This window comes from Leuresthes tenuis, unplaced genomic scaffold (assembly GCF_036924035.1).
Source record: "Leuresthes tenuis unplaced genomic scaffold, fLeuTen1.0.hap1 SCAF_18, whole genome shotgun sequence".
NCBI lineage: Eukaryota > Metazoa > Chordata > Actinopteri > Atheriniformes > Atherinopsidae > Leuresthes > Leuresthes tenuis.
Window position 1 is genome coordinate 27,213,085 of NW_027325372.1, and position 6,000 is coordinate 27,219,084.

A 6,000-nucleotide genomic window follows, 5' to 3' on the forward strand; every position below is an offset into this window, starting at 1 on the left:
TACAGTCGGGTATTTTAACCTTTTCTTACCCGCTTTTTACCAACTATGGTTGGACATTCACACCGTCTTACAGCGGAACACCTCTGCTCCCGCTTTTTATGGTGTATAGTTGGGCATTCGAACCTTTTCTTACCCGCTTTTTACAAACTATGGTGGGACATTCAAACCTTCTTGTATCCGAAAACCTCCGCTCTCTCTTTTGATCATACATTGTCGGACATTCGCACCTTTTCTTACCCGCTTTTTACAAACCATGGTCGGACTTTCACATCTTCTTGTAGCCGAACACATCCGCTCCCGCTATTGATTGTGTACAGTCGGGTATTTTAACCTTTTCTTACCCGCTTTTTACCAAGTATGGTCGGACATTCACACCTTCGTACAGCGGAACACCTCCGCTCCCTCTTTTGATGGTGTATGTTCGGGCATTCAAACCTTTTCTTACACGCTTTTGGCAAACTATGGCCTTCTTGCAGCCAAACACCTCTGATCTCGCTTTTGATGATGTAAGGTTGGGCATTCAGACCTTGCTTCACCTGCTTTTCACCAAATATAGTCGGACATTCACACCTTCTTGCAGCCGAACACTTCCGCTCCACCTTTTAGTATTCTATCACACCTTTTTTTCACCGCATTTTATACATTATGGTCGGAAATTTTCAACCACTCTCATCGGAAGACCTCTCCTCCCGCTTTTGTTAATATATTTGAACTTTAGTCGGACATTCAAACCTTCTTGCAGCTGAACCACCTCCGCTCCCTGTTTTGATCATATATGGTCTGGCAATACTACCTTTTCTTACCCGTTTGTGAGTAATTATGGCTGGACATTCACACCTACTTGCAGCCGAACACAACCTCTCTCGATTTTGATGATGTATGGACCGGCATTCTTACCTTTTCTAACACATTTTTCAGCAATTATGGTCGGAGATTCACACCTACTCACAGCCGAACAACTCCGCTCCCGCATTTGATGGTGTATAGTCGGGCATTCTCACCCTTTTTCATCAGCTTTTTGCAAATTATGATCTGACATTCACACCTACTTGCAGTCGAACAGCTCTGCTCCCGCTTTTGATTATGTTTGGTTGGATATTCGAACCTTTTCTTAACTTCTTTTTACATATTTTGGTTGGACGTTCACACCTTCTTGTAGCCGAACACTTCCACTCCTGATTTTGATGATGTATCGTTGGGCATTCACACCTTTTTTTTGCCCATTTTTCAGGAATTATGGGTGGACATTCACACCTTGCAGCTGAACACCTCCTATCCCACTAATGATCATGTGCGGTTTGATTTTCGAAAAGTTTCTTTCATGTTTTCTAGCAATTATTGATGGACATGTAGACCTTCTTGCAGCTGAACACCTCCGCTCCCGCTTTTGATCATACATTGTCAGGCATTCGCACCTTGTCTTACCCACTTTTTACAAACTTTAGTCGAACAGTCACACCTTTTTTCAGCCGAACACCACCTCTCCCGCTTTTGATGATGTATGGTCCAGCATTCTTACCTTTTCTAACACATTCTTCAGCAATTATGGTCGGACATTCACACCTACTCAGAGCCGAACACCTCCGCTCCCGCATTTGATGGTGTATAGTCGGGCATTCTCACCCTTTCTCATCAGCTTTTTACAAATTATGATCTGACATTCACACCTTCTTTTGATAATGTATTGTTAGGCATTCGCACCTTTTTTTACCCATTTTTCATGAATTATGGGTGGACATTCACACCTTCTTGCATCCGAAGACCTCCGCCCCAAATTTTGTTGATATTTAGTCGGACATTCGCACCTTACCCGCTTTTGGAAAACTATGGCCTTCTTGCAGCCAAACACCTCTGATCTCGCTTTTGATGATGTAAGGTTGGGCATTCAGACCTTGCTTCACCTGCTTTTCACCAAATATAGTCGGACATTCACACCTTCTTGCAGCCGAACACTTCCGCTTTTAGTGTTCTATGAGGCATTCACATATTTTTTTTCACCGTATTTTATAGATTATGGTTGGAAATTCTCACCCACTCTCATCCGAAGACCTCTCCTCCCGCTTTTGTTAATATATAGTTGGGCATTCGAACCTTTTCTTACCCGCTTTTTACAAATTATAGTCGAACATTCACACCTACTTGCAGCTGAATACTTCCGCTCCACCTTTTAGGTATGTATGGTTGGCATTTGCACCTCTTTTTATACTGATTGCTGAAGATTAAGTTGTACTTTCTCAAACTACAACATTTTTTTATTTGTTGAAACTTGATTTGAAGTGGATAAATAAGGAGGACAAACAGTTTTAAGTCAGGCTGATAGAAGGTATTAATTTTATAGCAAAATCTGTACTTCGTCATATGTCGAGAGATGCTTATTGCTGAAGAAGTTCTTTCTCATTCTACAAAGTACAACGTTGTTTATCGTTGAAACTTGATTAGACATGAATAAATATGAAGGACAAAGCAGTCTTAACTTGGTTTGAGTTAAGGAATTCGTTTTATAGGAGAATCCGAATTCGTGCATAACTCATAAAATAGAGCTTATTTTCGGATTCCTGAAGAATGATTCGGGTTCTTTCTCATAATACAAAGTTTGTTGTTTATTGTTGAAACTTCATCAGAAGTGAAGAAATAAATGAATGCCTATCAACAAATTGACCTTCTGTTGACCTTCGGGGAGGTGAGTATCTTCACTAGACTCACCTGTCTGCTCTTCCTCCTCATTTAGCGTAGCTCCACCCTCTGCCTGTGAATTCTCACAGACTTCAACACTGAGTGGTGAGGCCTCTACAGGCCCCTCCCCTTTTTGCTCCTCACTTCCAATCCAAGCTTTTGGCGGGAAGTTTGAATTTATTGGGTCAACCTCTTCACTTTGTTCACCAACTGCCACCTTTGGTCCTTCTCTTTGTTGGCTTGACTGTGGCTTTACCGTCTTTAATTTGTTGGCAAAAGATTTAGGGCAATCTCTGAAGAGGTGATTTAATTCTCCACAGAGATTACATTTCCTGCCATTTGGACACTCTCCAAAAGTTTGCCCAATTTCTCTGCTCTTCCCACATAACACCTTGGTACAAGCCTCAACCAGGTGCCCATGCTCACCACACTTGCGGCAGAACTTGGGCTGCCCCTGGTAGTGGATGTAACCTCGGTTTTCAAGGTGGCCAGAGTGTCGCCCACCCGCTGCACTGAGCACTCTTCAGCCCTTTTAAATGGTATAACTTTGCACTCCCGCACGCTCCAGCAAGCACCATTCAAGCAACAACTTTGCACTCCAGCTTCGAACATCGGCACAGTCGCAACAAGTAAGGCGACTCTACTCAGAGAAGTCACTCTGCACAGTAAGAAGATTTCTTTTGCACAGACAGAAAGGGCTTCACCCGCAAAGGTAAAGCCTGCCAAAAATAGAAACAACTCATTAGTGCTGCTCTCCACAGAAATCTTTAGTAAAAGGCGAAAGACTTGTACGTTATGAAGAGAAACCAGAGTACGATTATCCGTCACTGCGGGAGCAGGGCATAAGGCTTGTTGGCATAGCCACCTTCCCCATGGTGAGCTTTGCTTGGTTGAGCCGCTTGCTCCCCCCCCCTTGCTCCTCGGCTGACCAAGTAGGAACAATCGGGCCCTATTCGATGGCTGCCTTGTCTTTTACTCTGTGCAAAAGACAAGGCAGCAACAAAAACACCACGAGAATCCCGTATTGAGGCTTTGTTCTGATCGCTCATTCGGTGTCGCGTTTCTTTCAAGCAATTCTCCCGGTTAGCCCACACTCGGCTCGCTCCCATAGCCGTGTTAAAGTCTACTTCGCATTCACTCTCTTTTCTCAGCAGACTCTTGGGATTTTATCTATAAAATGAATTCCTTCACTCAAACTATGTGAAAAATGCTTTGTCCTTAATATTTACCATGTCTAGAAAGATTTAAACAAAAAAAACAACGTTGTACTTTGCAGTAAAAGAAAGAGCAAATCTAAAGTTTCAGGAATCCGAGAATAAGCTTACTTTCATGAGTGCTTCACGATTTCGGATTTTGCTATAAAATGAATTCCTTCACTCAAACTAAATTAAAACTGCTAAACCGCTAATCTGTTATATGTAAGGCAGATGTCAAATTCACCGAAATAGGATCAAAGGGTATTCGGCCAATCGAGCTGTAGCAGCTTCGGTAAAAGAGTATAAGTTGAAGAGTTTGTGAATAAAGGTGTGCGCACACATAGTGTGCTGTACGAAAATAGGCAGGGAGCAATGCCGGCTGGGGTATATGTTCTTGTATGTTGTCTGACTGTTTGATTTGAATGTGTTGTGTAAGTGTCCTGTTGAATGTTACATGTTTGGGCTTTGACACGCTTCACTGTGGTTGTTAACTGTGTGGTGTGTCCACATGCTTAATGCTTGTCAGTAGCTACCCACTTATTCATATATAGCAACTGACAACATAAGAAGTCCGGACATACTTTGATAGTAGTTGTAGAAGTATCCTTATTGATAATAGATCACTAATTCATAGTGATAGAACAGTAGATGAACAGGTGCTTGCACATGTCTTACGAAAATAAAATGTGTGTATCATTGCTGACGGCAGAGCAATACTGCCAAACTTATGAGTTCTTGTGGCAAACTTGATTCAGTGTCTTGACGTGTATACGCTGTTTCGCTGACTTGATTGTCACAAGAAACAAAGTGTGTTTGATAAGATCCGACCATTTTATTACGGGAGGATCAGTATGTATGGATTCTGATGTGACTGATAAACCCAGTCGTATCTTAAGCATAATCTAATACGTGAGACAACGCCCTGGCACACGATAAAAAAAAAAAAGAGAGAGAGCGGTTTTGTGTCCCCACAGTCCATAATGTAGAAAAGAGAGAAAAAAGCCTTTCTGATTTGGTGTGTGTGCTCATAGTGCAGAGTGTAGAGAAAAGAAAGCCGTTTTGGTGTCACGGGTGTTGTGACTTACACACACACATTTCTAAATTGAGAAAGGAAATTATTTTAGAGGAAGCACTAGAGTTTAGATCCCACATTTGTTGATAGGCATTCATTTATTTCTTCACTTCTGATGAAGTTTCAACAATAAACAACAAACTTTGTATTATGAGAAAGAACCAGACTCATTCTTCAGGAATCCGAAAATAAGCTCTATTTTATGAGTTATGCACGAATTCGGATTCTCCTATAAAACGAATTCCTTAACTCCAACCAAGTTAAGACTGCTTTGTCCTTCATATTTATTCATGTCTAATCAAGTTTCAACGATAAACAACGTTGTACTTTGTAGAATGAGAAAGAACTTCTTCAGCAATAAGCATCTCTCGACATATGACGAAATACAGATTTTGCTATAAAATTAATACCTTCTATCAGCCTGACTTAAAACTGTTTGTCCTCCTTATTTATCCACTTCAAATCAAGTTTCAACAATTAAAAAAAATTGTAGTTTGAGAAAGAACAACTTAATCTTCAGCAATCAGTATAAAAAGAGGTGCAAATGCCAACCAAACATACCTAAAAGGTGGAGCGGAAGTATTCAGCTGCAAGTAGGTGTGAATGTTCGACCATAATTTGAAAAAACCGGGTAAGAAAAGGTTCGAATGCCCGACTATATATTAACAAAAGCGGGAGGAGAGGTCTTCGGATGAGAGTGGGTGAGAATTTCCAACCATAATCTATAAAATACGGTGAAAAAAAATATGTGAATGCCTCATAGAACACTAAAAGCGGAAGTGTTCGGCTGCAAGAAGGTGTGAATGTCCGACTATATTTGGTGAAAAGCAGGTGAAGCAAGGTCTGAATGCCCAACCTTACATCATCAAAAGCAGGAGTGCATGTGTTCGGCTACAAGAAGGTGTGAACGTCCAACCAAAGTTTGTAAAAAGCAGTTAAGAAAAGGTTCGAATATCATACCAAACATAATCAAAAGCAGGAGCAGAGCTGTTCGACTGCAAGTAGGTGTGAATGTCAGATCATAATTTGCAAAAAGGTGATGAGAAAGGGTGAGAATGC

At 41.3% G+C, this 6,000-nt stretch overlaps 1 non-coding gene across 1 annotated transcript; it reads right to left on the reverse strand.

Annotated features, from left to right (window-relative positions):
• Positions 1–3,374: 3,374 nt before the first annotated feature.
• On the reverse strand, positions 3,375–3,488 carry LOC140276361 (U5 spliceosomal RNA). Its single transcript, XR_011908961.1, has one exon. It is a non-coding gene; the product is annotated as a U5 spliceosomal RNA (small nuclear RNA).
• Positions 3,489–6,000: the final 2,512 nt, after the last annotated feature.